This window comes from Panicum virgatum, chromosome 3N (assembly GCF_016808335.1).
Source record: "Panicum virgatum strain AP13 chromosome 3N, P.virgatum_v5, whole genome shotgun sequence".
NCBI lineage: Eukaryota > Viridiplantae > Streptophyta > Magnoliopsida > Poales > Poaceae > Panicum > Panicum virgatum.
This window is the reverse complement of record NC_053147.1, coordinates 33,138,960-33,154,478: the sequence shown is the minus strand read 5'-3', so window position 1 is coordinate 33,154,478 and position 15,519 is coordinate 33,138,960. Positions and strand designations below refer to the sequence as shown.

At 40.2% G+C, this 15,519-nt stretch overlaps 2 long non-coding RNA genes across 2 annotated transcripts; one reads left to right on the top strand and one right to left on the bottom strand.

Annotated features, from left to right (window-relative positions):
* Positions 1-601: 601 nt before the first annotated feature.
* Positions 602-2,029, top strand: LOC120665753. Its single transcript, XR_005671319.1, has 2 exons — positions 602-907; positions 1,321-2,029. It is a non-coding gene; the product is annotated as an uncharacterized LOC120665753 (long non-coding RNA).
* On the bottom strand, positions 2,020-3,356 carry LOC120665752. Its single transcript, XR_005671318.1, has 2 exons — positions 3,048-3,356; positions 2,020-2,634 (listed from the first exon to the last, which is right to left on the bottom strand). It is a non-coding gene; the product is annotated as an uncharacterized LOC120665752 (long non-coding RNA).
* Positions 3,357-15,519: the final 12,163 nt, after the last annotated feature.

Genomic DNA, 15,519 nt, shown 5'->3' with positions numbered 1-15,519 from the left:
GGTGCAACAGATCTAGGTCTATCAAATACCTATTCAAGTACATTCATAAAGGAGTTGACTATGTAGTGCGGGTAGCTAGTTTTTTTATTTAATAATAATAAAGCAGCAAAAAAGTTGTACCTAGTAATAGCATTAAAAATATTTTTATCTATGTTTTTTTAAGTAATTTGCTTCAAAATTTAAAGAAACTGCATTTCTTATATTTTTAACTTGAATTTAAAAATATATAATCATATTCTACATCTATTTGATTAAATGAAATTATTGTTTTTCAAGTATAATTTTTTAGTATTAGCATTTTGTTTTGAAGCTATACTTTTAAACAGAGCTTAAATAAATTTACGTGAACAAATATTAAATAATATTTTGATTTTTGTGGATGTAGTTTTTTATTTTGCCTACCCGTTTTTTCCCACTTTTTTTTTGTTCTTTGTTTTTTTAATTTATAATAAATCGAAATGAATGGGAACTGACCAATTACCTCCGTAGCCTAAAACCATCCCAATTACATTCGCATCGAATATCCAGAATATCCAAACTGCAGGCCTCCGTGCTGCTCCGGCGTGTGGCGGACCTCCATCTTGCCTCTGCCCCATCGAGCGCTTAGCTAGTTTTTTTACTTAGCATTAAAAATTTGCAAAGAAGTTTTACCTGCATTGGTAATAGCATAGAACCTTATTTAGTTTTGTTGTTTATATTTTTTATAGACAATTATGCCCGTGCGTTGCTATGGACAAAGTTTAAAAAAGTATCGGATGCGCATTGATGGCCGTGTGTTAATTTGTAGGGATCTTCGTGATTGAGTCGTGGACGGAGAGAGTTGGTCCGACTCGCATACGGGATGGACTAAGGCCCACCTGTGAATGACACAGACGGACCAAATCAACGTACCAAACCAAAAATTTGGGTGATAACTTTTTTTACTCGCTTTAGTAATAGATATAGATATATTTTTTAATTTATCTAGCTATTTTTGCTGATTTGATCCTCTTTCATTTTCGTCTTCCGCATTGAATGTTTTTTTAATCCAAAAATTTCTAGCTTGTGTCCACCCCATATTATCTTGTTCCGTTCTGGCTAATGTTTTTTGTTTGGCTAATTGGTCGTTTGAGTTTGGTGAAATTTTTGTTTGGACCATTTCCACTAATAAAACATTTGTTTGTCGTGAGACATTTTTCAATCATTTCAGTTTGATACATGTTATTGTAGTTTATTTTTTATTTAGATTATTTGGAAATGATTGGGAAATGACCAATTATCCATGCCGCCTTTAGCTATTCCTATCCCAAGTTCCCAACCCCAGCCGCATCTAATCCCCAGACCATCGAACCCCCGCCGCCGCCGGCCTCCGCATGTTGCTGCTCCGTCCGTCCTGCTCCGGCGCGTGGCGGCCCTCCGGATTACCCCTGCTTTCGTGAGCGGCTGCCCTCGCGATGGATTCCTGTTCTTCTGAATGAGCCTCCGCTTTGGTCCGCTTATGCTGCCTGCGGCGCTGCTGCCGTCCGCCCGCCCGTGGCGATGCGCCGGCCGCCACTAAGATGCTTGAGGCGCGGAGCCTCCGGGCGCGCCCTGCTTCCGCCTGCTCGTGCTGCTGTGGCGGCTTGCGTGGCGTTCTCCCGCGAGGCTGCGACTGCATCATGTCGTCTCCGGCTAGGACGCGCTTCGCTCGTCCACAACGCGGCAGCAGGACTCGCTGAGCTCGTCCGCGAGTCTGCGGCAGCATCACGTCGGATCCGGCAAGGTCGCGCCTTCATATGCATGGTTTCTGGGTCATCCAAAAGATGAACTGAAGAATATTCTTTTATTAGCAACTCAGATTTAGATACGCTTTATATGGCCTAATGCTCCGTTTTTGTACTGTTCATCATATATATGTTTTTGATAAGTCTGTCAAGTGACTTAACATTTTTTAAGTAGCAAAACACGACCACAAATCTGTCATGGTCATGGAGCTTGGTCAGATATTGATCAGATATGTTTTGACCATTATGTGAAATATTTGATCCAGAAATGCATCGATTGTATGACATCCAAGCATTCTATTATCTGTACCTTGACTACATGTTTCCTCGTAGAATCATATATATGATGAACAGTACAAAAAACGGAGCATTAGGCCATATAAAGCGTATCTAAATCTGAGTTGCTAATAAAAGAATATTCTTCAGTTCATCTTTTGGATGACCCAGAAACCATGCATATGAAGGCGCGACCTTGCCGGATCCGACGTGATGCTGCCGCAGACTCGTGGACGAGCTCAGCGAGTCCTGCTGCCGCGTTGTGGACGAGCGAAGCGCGTCCCAGCCGGAGACGACATGATGCAGTCGCAGCCTCGCGGGAGAACGCCACGCAAGCCGCCACAGCAGCACGAGCAGGCGGAAGCAGGGCGCGCCCGGAGGCTCCGCGCCTCAAGCATCTTAGTGGCGGCCGGCGCATCGCCACGGGCGGGCGGACGGCAGCAGCGCCGCAGGCAGCATAAGCGGACCAAAGCGGAGGCTCATTCAGAAGAACAGGAATCCATCGCGAGGGCAGCCGCTCACGAAAGCAGGGGTAATCCGGAGGGCCGCCACGCGCCGGAGCAGGACGGACGGAGCAGCAACATGCGGAGGCCGGCGGCGGCGGGGGTTCGATGGTCTGGGGATTAGATGCGGCTGGGGTTGGGAACTTGGGATAGGAATAGCTAAAGGCGGCATGGATAATTGGTCATTTCCCAATCATTTCCAAATAATCTAAATAAAAAATAAACTACAATAACATGTATTAAACTGAAATGATTGAAAAATGTCTCACGACAAACAAATGTTTTATTAGTGGAAATGGTCCAAACAAAAATTTCACCAAACTCAAACGACCAATTAGCCAAACAAAAAACATTAGCCAGAACGGAACAAGATAATATGGGGTGGACACAAGCTAGAAATTTTTGGATTAAAAAAACATTCAATGCGGAAGACGAAAATGAAAGAGGATCAAATCAGCAAAAATAGCTAGATAAATTAAAAAATATATCTATATCTATTACTAAAGCGAGTAAAAAAAGTTATCACCCAAATTTTTGGTTTGGTACGTTGATTTGGTCCGTCTGTGTCATTCACAGGTGGGCCTTAGTCCATCCCGTATGCGAGTCGGACCAACTCTCTCCGTCCACGACTCAATCACGAAGATCCCTACAAATTAACACACGGCCATCAATGCGCATCCGATACTTTTTTAAACTTTGTCCATAGCAACGCACGGGCATAATTGTCTATAAAAAATATAAACAACAAAACTAAATAAGGTTCTATGCTATTACCAATGCAGGTAAAACTTCTTTGCAAATTTTTAATGCTAAGTAAAAAAACTAGCTAAGCGCTCGATGGGGCAGAGGCAAGATGGAGGTCCGCCACACGCCGGAGCAGCACGGAGGCCTGCAGTTTGGATATTCTGGATATTCGATGCGAATGTAATTGGGATGGTTTTAGGCTACGGAGGTAATTGGTCAGTTCCCATTCATTTCGATTTATTATAAATTAAAAAAACAAAGAACAAAAAAAAAGTGGGAAAAAACGGGTAGGCAAAATAAAAAACTACATCCACAAAAATCAAAATATTATTTAATATTTGTTCACGTAAATTTATTTAAGCTCTGTTTAAAAGTATAGCTTCAAAACAAAATGCTAATACTAAAAAATTATACTTGAAAAACAATAATTTCATTTAATCAAATAGATGTAGAATATGATTATATATTTTTAAATTCAAGTTAAAAATATAAGAAATGCAGTTTCTTTAAATTTTGAAGCAAATTACTTAAAAAACATAGATAAAAATATTTTTTATGCTATTACTAGGTACAACTTTTTGCTGCTTTATTACTATTAAATAAAAAAACTAGCTACCCGCGCTATTAGCGCGGGCCACCTTACTAGTTATATTATTCATCGCGTCGGAGGCTCCCTCTGCCAGCCTATTTCCTGCGACCACCGTGCTGCTAGCTACCAGTAGTTGCTAGGAATTCAAGTCAACATTATCTTTTTGCAAAGAGGTATTAACAGTCCAGATTAATTCTAAAACATATGTTTTTCCATCAAGCTCACGTATTACCTATGCCCCCCTCTTCTTCAATCGTCCAGAATGCGTAATCCGTTTGCAAAACTTTTAACAGGTACTAACAATATGACATACTAAAAAATTAGTCAACTGACAACAGTTGGACAGTCATAGAATAACGTAGGAATTTATATACCCTCTCGACGAACATGGTAGTTTGTTTTAACACTCCCTTAATAATATAATAGAATTTATACTTTTCATTTTAAATTTAGCTATTCAGCTAATATTAATTTTTATCTAGTGGTAATGCTATTTTTTTAATTTGATAATTCAGAATTTTCCTATTTAGTAATTGTATTCAACATGGACTCTTTGACTAAGCCCTAATTTCCTTATTTTTTTTAATTCCGAATTAAACTATTTACTAATAGTATTCAACATGGACTCTTTGCCATGTCTTAATTTTTCTTAATTTTTTAAATCCGAAATTAGCTATTTATTAATCGTATTTGATATGAATTCTTGAGTTAGTTTGAACCGTTAGATCTTCATAAAATCCAACGGTGCAAATTCTTCTCTTTTTTAGATTAATGTGGGAATTTCTAGACCCTCTCGGCGAACGTGTTTAACACTCTTTTAATAATATAATAGATACGTCAATGATACTAGTGCTCGATGAAGTGGACTACTGTACGTGTGATCAATGGCATCTACATAGTACAACAATATATAGCTTTTCATGGAGCACCATGCATGGTCTTAATTAATTATGACGCACTAGAAAATACGCACCCAACAATAAGGTTGGTAAGGTAATTTAAGACCAGTCTCAATGAAAATTTCATAGCATTAAATATTATTAATTTTGCTGACATGTCAAGGAGAGAGGATGATGGAGTTTCATGGGATGTGAGGAGAGTTTCATCACCATGATACTCATCTCTGGCACACTTATCTAGTTTCTAGTTTAGGTAACTATGCCCATAAAACTCCCACTGAGATTGACCTAATAAAGAATGTTTTTTTGGGAGGTGGGGTGGGGCCGGGGTTCAAATTTTGAAGTTCATACAAACCCTGCCAGCTAGTCAATGTACCACTAAAATCCCCGCAATAAAAAAATCACTAAAAGATTATAGTTCGTCACAAGTAATTATGGATTTAGACACCTTGTTTCATTTTACTAGGATTAAAGTAATTAGAAAACCAGTACTTCCCCATCATTGTGTTGAACTAACATCCTCGCAATAAAAATGCTAAAAAAAGAAAGAAAAATGAATTCGTAGATCTTGACTGCCCCTCTAGGAATGGGAAGTGAGCAGCTAGATCTATGAACAATCCAATGCAGGAGCCGTTGTATTGTGCCGGTCTTGCAGACTGCTTCCCCTTTGAAGGACACCATGCATGACATGGCAGAGCTGCAGCTGCGCAAGAAATTCCAAGGGCATGTGAGTTGCTAGCTGGGGTAATTGTCTGGTGGCCTGAGTCATAAAGATGGCCGGCACCGTCTGCTAGGGCTGTGCAATGGCAATGGCAGTGCCAGGTGATCTTCATCAACGCCAAACATCTCAACAGTCTGTACTGAACTACCGATAATCTGTGTGCTCATCCACTCCGCTGTGTTGTGGCTGTAGTAGCCTGTAAGTTGTCTGCATTGAGTTGGAAGGATGTGTCGTCCACGACACCCATCCATCTCGCCGAAACGGCAGTGTGGCCCCGACCGCTCGTCGTCTTCACGCAGTCTGGAATGGTTGCAGACTCTTTTTTTTTTATCTGGAATGGTTGCAGACTCGTTTTCAGGTTAAAATGCCTATGTGCAACAGACAGGTGAATGCGTATGGATCGATCTGTTTCAACCATCAGGCTATGGTATCCAATGACAAACGGTCTGATGTTTTGCTTCCTGAAGTTCTTTTGAAATAATGTCACGGCCAAAACGGTTGTATTCATCTCTAGTTGGTGTAGAAGTTTATATTTCATCTCAAAAATACAAAAAACAAAACTCTTGCAGCCAAATTAAAACAATGCAAATTAATTCCTATCTATGCCTTAATAGGGCAGCAGATCCGATGATCCATGCATTTGCATTGTCCTTAGAGAGCTAAACAAGATTATTAGGAATGCAACTTTCGGTGCCAGTGTCGGATCAAGTGGAACCAAGAACTCCAAGTTCACTGCATATACCAGACCTAAATTCCCAAACCATATTTTAGAAGGCAATTTGCAGGTGAAATGGGTGCAGAGTGGTGGGCCATGGACAAGGATCCACATGGTAGTTGCCTGTCAACTAGCGATTGAAGAAACGAGTCAATTAAGGAACTAAGCAAGCGCTACCGACCGGCAGATATTCCCTCGCCCATCGCGCATACTTTCCTCCTCAGACGGCGACAACATTCTTCCTCTTTCTGACGTTGCATTCGTCTGTCCCAGTTGTGCTTTTCAGGGTCTTTTTGGGGGGGGGGGGGGGCCTGAATCTGGCGCTCTCTCTTTGTGGATACTGAATGCATAGAATCTTTTGCTTGCTGCCATTGCTCTATTCATTTTTTTGCTAAATAAAAGGAAACATCCCCAATTCTTGTTTGCGCATGTATCAAGGGTTTTTAACTTTTTGATAGAAAAGACTTTCTGTTTTTCTCACTGAAAAAAAAACATAGGATTGAGGGAATTTTCAGACTTGTCATTAAATTTTTTTGCATGCCTTTTAGAATCTGCCACCCTGATCCACATGCAATGATCCAGAGTGACCATGCATAGGGTTGAAAAACGGTTAGATTGGTTGGGATAATCCTGTTACCGTTTTCGCTTTTTATATTTTAATATGAAAACGATATCGAAAATGGAATGGTCGAACACGAAAACGAAAACGAGCTCACAGGAAATCGAAAACGAACCAATTCGAAAGGATATATGTTGAAAAATACAGTATATGGAAAGTTAAAACGGAAACACACCGACCCATATGATACCCAATCATCCAACAAATCTGATATGAGTACGTGAAAACAATAAATAAATGACAATAACACAAGTAATTGTAAACTATAATAATAATTCACAACCTCACAAACAAGTTCACAGCCACACACATAGTAGAGCCCATATTCAGATAAAAGATTTAACAAATTCATAGCCACAGACATACACATAGTAGTAAAAACGTAAAACGGGATATGCCGATAAAATACGAAAAATACGAAAACGATCGGATACAAGCCAAACCGTTTCCATCTTATTTTCGAATTTGACATCCTATATTTCGTACTAATTTTGAATTTGTCCGAAAACACGAAATGAGCGGATAAAATGTAGAAATTGGGGCGGAACGGAACATGATTTATCCCGACCACTTTCAAACCTAACCACACATGTCACTGTCAAAGGCTCAAAGCTGGAAGGCGTGCAAAATTTATTGGCAAATTTCAAAGTCTCGGATTAGGTCCTAATGCGATTTAACTAAATAAAAACTATATATAACTTATGCATTTGGCCTTTGATGTACGTTACTCTCATCTCATACTCTGTTTCTGCCAATCAGCACGCAAGTTGTATGCAGAGTGGCTTCTCAGTTCAGCCACGCAACACTTTTACAGCTGCTAGCTAACTAGTGGTCGCTGTAATCGGATCAGCTGCTGCCACTAGTTTTCATGAAACTAACCACCACCACTAAGTAAGGTGGAGTACTACGTGGCACAAATTAAAGTGAGAATAAAACAAAAAGTAGAACAGTAACCGTGGATGATTATTTGCAAAATAACCCTCGTAAATGAATGAAAATCTTGTGATAACTATCTGGAACTGATCGATCCGCATTGGACAAATGCGAGTACTACTGTCACTTTGTTTTGCTTTAGTTGGGGATAAGCCGGCCGAGGATGTCTAATCACACATCTTTAGGCCATTAGGTAAACAAACTTATTTATTTTTCCGCACAATATATTAGTAAATAGCTAGCGCCCACCGTTTCAAAAAGGTTAAAAAAAACTGCAGCACATGATATTGTGTTTTATTTGTCGTTTGTTCTTCGTACCATATGCATCTCGTGCATAGTTTCTTCGATTAGGTATATTTGCAAAGTCACCATCAACGTCGAGCAACGACCTCCTGTAGCAGAAAACAAGGACTACAATGCAAAAGATAGGGAAAAAAACAGTCATCATTCTCATGCATTTTTGCTAATAATCCATTAAAGATCAAGTCAGGTGTATAGGACAGCTAAGCCCTGACACTGACATAGCCATCACTAGCGTCTTGCCTCGCCTTGCGCGTGGCCGGCGAGATTTTTGCTTGGCAGATATTTCGTTTTGTCACCATGCTGGCTTGCTGGGGACGACGACGACGAGGAGATTCCCTGCGGTGGTCGCCGGTCGGCGCCGGCGAGATCGGACCACCAAACAAAGCTGATGAGTAGTCGTATCGCCGCCTGATCATCGAGCAGATTTGTGAGATGACAGGTGATCATGGTTCCTCTACAAGTCGCGACGCGTGTTGCATGCGCGTTCGAGAGGGCATACTGCAGCTAGACTCTCCCCGGACCCCGGTTCGGCCACTCCGCCACTGTACGTGCACATGGCTTCTTCTGGAGGCGACGATCTCTGTCGAGAGGTTAGCTTGTGATGCAGTCCGAAGATATGGGGCTCATGATACACGGGTGTTTCCTTTCAGGGCATTGACCCCGTTTGGTTTCCATTCTAGGGATCTTAGCGCGGTTCTTTTAGCCTCCGCATGAAAAACCAAATGAAGTCTATTTGCAAAACCTTTTCAGAGATAGATGTAACTTTTCACGACGAATCTAATGATGATAATTAATCGATGATTGGCTACAGTGATACTACAGTAACCATCCTCAAATCACGTGGTCAAAGATCTCATTAGAATCTTCAGGGTTCCTAGCGCGGGGTTCTGAAGTTAGTTTTGTAAACTGACTTTATTTGACACCGTAATTAGCGGTCAAAGTATTACTATTTTCTAGCATTCTATAAACCAAACAAGGCCATTGGACCATTGATGATTGGTGTCTGCTCTCCTTTCTATTTTCCTTGTGGAGAATGCTCGATGCCTTCCTTTAATTGTGCCTCTTAGGACTTTTCAGGTAAGGGTGTTCTTTTAGCAAGTTTTCAGGTAGATTATTATCTGAAAGTTTTCAGGTAGGCATGCGAGTGCTTCTAACTTCTTGTCCTCTATTTCCCTTATAATAATATCACTTGAGAATGTATCTTGCTACTATTACTAATTCTAATTGAAGGCTACTTTAAATTTGAAACATCTACGTTAATTCTCACCAGATGAGATAAACAAAAAAAAAAGTTCTAGTAATTCACACAAAGATCAGAAACATCACACCATCAATCCGGTAGACTCTAATCATTATCATCTATTATATTTTCTAGAAAATACCCATCTCTTCCATTATGAAAATATTCTAAACTCAAATGTAAATAATTTCTCTAGATCTATATCTAAATTATCCATCTCTGTAAAATATGAAAATAAACTAAAATAACCCTCTAATATTCATCTAAAATATCCACTTGTGCCTATAAAAAATAACATAAAGTAACCTCCTAAATTCACATCTAAATTACCTAAATAAACTATAATAAAAAATAACTCAATAAATTAAATTTGAATCCACATTAGCGACATATGTTAATACTAAAAGAATACCGCGAATAACACCAACATTTGATTCTAATATACCTATTTCATGTTAATATAGAAATATTAACATAAGGTAGAAATGCATGATGTATGTCATCTTCGTGTAGACCTTATTATATACATGTATGGTAGAAGATACGACAATTCTGGCTTCCATGTTTGAAGTCTTAGCTCAAACTAAGGGTGTAATTGAAACATAATAAACACATACGGAGGTGCATTGCAAAGTGAAAAAGTTTTTAAAAAATATAAGTATGGATGAAAAGTGTAGAGTACTTACAAACTGAAATTATCACAGAATAAAGGCGACTATGTGTGTTTATGAATATTGCGTTAAAATATATATTTAATAAATGAGAGGGGGTGCAAGATAAAAAATTTTGATTATTAGCTATGAGTCTCAACTAGTCTTTGTGGGAGCACGCGTTGATGGGCTAGTAGTGCTTATCTAATAATGCGCCACCACATCTCTTACTACTGACTTATTGTAAAAGATTAAAAGAAGGAAATATGAGAATGATCTCATTGATATGCCAACAGACAGTTACATTTTAATTACAAAATTCTCCTGTCAATCATTCCAACTTAAGCTTAGTATTGAAATAATGTTCAACTGTACGGTAACTGCGACATACTTAGCATCTTGCTGCATATTTAATGAACCTTATATGCTGATCTGACCGAGAACAGGCCCCTACCATCAAAGTGCCAAGCGATAACGTCGTCCATATCTTGGTGGATCGGAATTGCCTTAATAATCTCGACATCCTCTTCCTAGAAAGTTTGTTCTTGTAGATCAGAGTCCCAATTCCCCGAGTAAGGATCAATCAGCTCGCTCACACGCGTCAGAACATTTTGTCCTCTTGGGGTGATCACTCTCCTTGTCATTCCTCTTGGGATCCATGGGTCTACCCATATATTTATCTTTTCTCCATTTCCCACGCGCCAAATTATTCCCTCAGCCAACCCTTTTACTCCTTTCATGATACTTCTCCATGTCTATGAGATCGACCCACCTGCTTTAGCCTTCATAATATCACCATGTGGAAAATACTTGGCCCTCAAAATTTTAGCACACAGGGAGTCTGGGTTTTGGATTAGTCTCCATCCCTGTTTTGCCAACATGGCTAAATTGAACACGTGGATGTCCCGGAATCCCAAACCACCCTTACATTTTGGGAGGGTAAGTTTCTCCCAGCTGATCCAGTGGATTTTGTTCTCTTTCTCTTGTTGGCTCCACCAAAATCTCCCGATCATGGTACTAATCTGATCACACATGCTTTTTGTCAGGTCGAAACACCCCATGGCGAAAGTAGGAATCGCTTGTGCCACAGCTTTAATCATCACTTCTTTCCCGGCCCGCGAAAGCATTCTCTCCTTCCACCCTTGAATCCTTTTCCAGATCCTCTCCTTTAAGTAACCAAAAACATGTGTTTTTGATCATCCAACAAAGACCGGTAGCCCTAAATACTGTTCATTTCTTGTCTCATACTGGATGTCTAGCGCCTGCATCACCTCTAACCGCTTCTGCACTCGTGTATTGGGGCTGAACATCACTGCTAATTTCTCCTTATTAATCATTTGCCCGGAACACTCCTCATATATATGAAAGATACTTTGTAGCCGCTGCGCGTCATCTCCCTCTGCGACATAGGATCAGCGAATCGTCGGCAAATGAGAGATGAGAAATGCTCGGAGCACCATGGCAAATTTTGACCCCCTTTAGACCTCCATCAAGTTCTGCCTTCTCCAGCAAGGCTGAGAATCCCTCCGCGCAGATCAGAAAAAGGTACGGCGATAGTGGATCACCCTGTCGTAAACCCCTCTCCGGATGGAAACTTTCAGACAGCTGCCCATTCACACGGATCTTGTATGATACTGACGTGACGCATTTCATCACGAGATCCACCCACCTCTCACAGAAACCCAGCTTGCACATCATGTCTCGTAGGAACGACCATTCCACACGGTCGTATGCTTTACTCATATCTAGTTTGATTGCTGCATAGCCTTCTTTTCCTTTTTTTTCTTCCGTTGCATGTAATGCGTCATCTAATAGGCGATAAGAATGTTATCTGATATAAGTCTGCCCGGAACAAAAGCGCTTTGTGATGGAGAGATCACATCAGGCAGCACCTTGTTGAGTCTATTAGAGAGAGTTTTGGAAATAATCTTATACAAGACCTTATTATATACATTTTTTTTTGCGAAAGGGGGAGTTATATTAAAAATGGAGCACAGTACATCCCCAACACTTTGCAAAGAACACCCTGAAACAAAAGAGAATTACAACTAGGTAACTCCATAGTCCAAGATGGCGATGCCGGCAACCTCGCATCCTTCCGCCGCAGCCGAGCATCGGAGCCAGGCCAGGTCCACCTTCCTTCTCACTGCAAGACGCCAAACTTTGGATGAGCCGCAACAGCCATCGCCAGGACCACCTGCCATGACGAATCGATGTCGTTGAAAGAGCATCGGCCGTCAACACGGCAAGAACGGGAGGGAACAGGAAATCCACCGACGACGGCCAAGAGACCAACGACCGAAACACCAGTGCATCAGCAGGGATGCAAAGAACCCCCACCCTTTCACAAAAGAGGAGGAGATACCTCCCACTGTCGCCGTCCGATTTGCTGATGAAGGAAGCATTGGCAGCAAAGCAGCCACCCACGGCGCATCCATCCACACGAAGACCGGAGATGAAGTAGAGGAACAAAAGCTTCACCCAGCCAACGACGCAGCAGGCGCCGTCGCTGGGGAAGAAACCGAACTCACCAGGCTTCGCCGCAGAAGACGCCGTCGCCGTCACCGTCGCCATAGCCGGCGCCAAGTGAGTAGTTATTTAGAACCTAGCTTAGCTAAACTACCCTAGGCCTACAGCTGTACAACACCCTACTGTAGATCCGGCTTCCCCTCCCCCTCCGGCGCCGATGAGGCTACCAGAGGGGAGGGGGAAGCGACGGGATCGGAGCAGGAGCCGAGATTGCCTTTCCGCCTCTGTGTAGTACTGTAGCAAGGGGAGGGGAAATTTTTTTTCTACATGTATGGTAGAAGATACGACAATTCTGGCTTCCATGTTTGAAGTCTTAGCTCAAACTAAGGTGTAATTGAAACATAATAAACACATACGGAGGTGCATTGCAAAGTGAAAAAGTTTTTAAAAAATATAAGTATGGATGAAAAGTGTAGAGTACTTACAAACTAAAATTATCACAGAATAAAGGCGACTATGTGTGTTTATGAATATTGCATTAAAATATATATTTAATAAATGAGAGGGGCTGCAAGATAGAAAAGTTTGATTATTAGCTATGAGTCTTAACTAGTCTTTGTGGGAGCACGCGTTGATGGGCTAGTAGTGCTTATCTAATAATATGCGCCACCACACCTCTAACTACTGACTTATTGTAAAAGATTAAAAGAAGGAAAGATGAGAATGATCTCATTGATATGCCAACAGACAGTTACATTTTAATTACAAAATTGTCCTGTCAATCATTCCAACTTAAGCTTAGTATTGAAATAATGTTCAACTGTACGGTAACTGCGACATACTTAGCATCTTGCTGCATATTTAATGAAAATATTGTTTTTGGAAAGTAGTTAGAGAGTAAATGGATGGTTGTCCTTATAGCACATCACGGTGTTGGGTTTCATTTTTTTATTAAGCACCTACTTTGCTCTTCTTGGTTCTGAAAAGCATACTCAATTCTCTTTCTAGGTTTTCTTTTTTTTATTTCTATTAATTTCAAGTAACGTTACATCAAGATGATATAAATTAACTTAAAACCCTCCTGACCTCTACCTAAACGACACATAACCTTATAAATAAGTAAAAATAACGTGCCGCACTCTATGACTATCAATATGTAAACTAGACCACCACCTATATACCCTGATAAAACATTCCGTGGACATTTACACCGAGTGCTTAGATGCTGCTACAACTAATTCCTGTGTAGTAGCCTTCTAGACATTAACCCAAATACAAAGTTAATCCAAATACAAAGTCAATGTTAAGTCATCTCTAAGATAACCTGCAAAACAGAAGAACGTTTGTTTTCAAATACCATAGCGAATTTTAGTTCATTGTTAAGTCCTCTCAATCACCAGCCACACATATTTGACACATTTCGTATCTGTGAGAGACCAAGAAATGCCCGAATCATTACCCATACCATACGAGCGAGGTGACTTTCAAAAAACAAGTGTTGAATCGTCCCACCTTATGGCAAAAGCAACATTATTGTTTACTGCCCTGCTAATTTTGCTTAGGTAGATTATCCTTGGTTAGGATAAAACCTTTTATAGGTATTGAAGGCTCCATATTATTAGCAGTGGTTGGTGTTACCGTATGATATTAATAATATCTGTACTCACATTATTAACGGTTGGTAACAACAACCAATACTAATCTTCCTTAAAAAAACAACCAATACTAATGTTAACACTTTATTAGCACCGGTTAGTGTTGCCGCCTGGTACTAAAGGATTCTTTATGAGTTAATTTAAAAGGAAAATATCTCTTTTTAGTTAGATCAGTTGTGTATGTGAGACGATAAGAAAGATATGTATAAGGCGAGATCTCGGATTCAAATTCTATGGAGTGCATGTGCACGTATTTGCGATTTGTGACTTTACTGCCACCAAATGGTACTAAAAGGTTTGGAATATTTTTTTTGAAATTTTATAAATGTCTGCTTTAATAAAAGGTGATTTCAATATCGGGTGAGCATCTGGTACTAAAAGTTGAGACTTTTATCTTAATTTCTTAGTACCGGTTGGGAATTCAATACTAATAGGAGTTTCTAATTAGTATTAATTATCTGTTTTCTCGTAGTGGTACATGAAACAGGATACCCATGGACCCTGCCAAAGGTACCCTATGTTCTGCTGGTGCGTTGGGAATTACTACCATCTTTGGATAGGTCACTAGTCCGTGTTGCTTGTGACAGGTTCAGCGGCTGACGATGAGTGGGGCCATCAGGCATCTAGCTTGCTCGTCCTTGTTGAAACACTTGCTTGTGGAGGTACGAGAGTGCCCGCCTAACTCCTTTCATAATCAATCGGGGCCGTTATTATTTCATATACATGAACACGCAGCTGACAGAGTATACACATGTATTTACATAACATACTTCATCTGTCCTAAAATATAGCTACATTTAGATTTGTCCAAAATCAAATATTTTTCATCTTTATCGATAACATCTCTAAAAATAATTAACTTTAAATAGAAAAATACAAATTGTGATAGTCGGTTTCACGATGAATCAACTAATACAATGTTTATGTTGTTTTATATTTTTTTGCTATTCACAGTTAAAATTTAAAAGATTTGACTTAGAAAAAAAATCTAAATTTACCAATATTTTAGGATAGCGGGAGTATTGCATCACTTTGTTTCGTTGGCCACGTGCAACGAGTCTAGCTCTGCTTCCTGTGTCAGCATTACATTATTCAGAGCTCAGGACCTCTCAAGCTCAATGTTTGTTGGCAAATGGTGATGGTAAACATGGCAGCTATAGAGTGACAGGAGCACCTGCAATATAATCTGCGTCCACAATCTTCAAACCGAATGGATGACAGGTCCCCATTCCTCAAGATTGAAACAGCACTTGAGTTCATAACAGCGACCTTAAAATATCAATAATGGCCAAAGCCAAACACTAGTGATTCATGTGGATCTGATATATACTGGTATACCTAATTGTTTGGTCAAAGAAAAAGGCCATCCGATGTTTTCCGGTTGTAGTCCATGGATGCCAAGTAAAACATTGATTTTTGGACGGCACAGTACATGTCCCTTTCACAAGAAGTGGTTAAGAA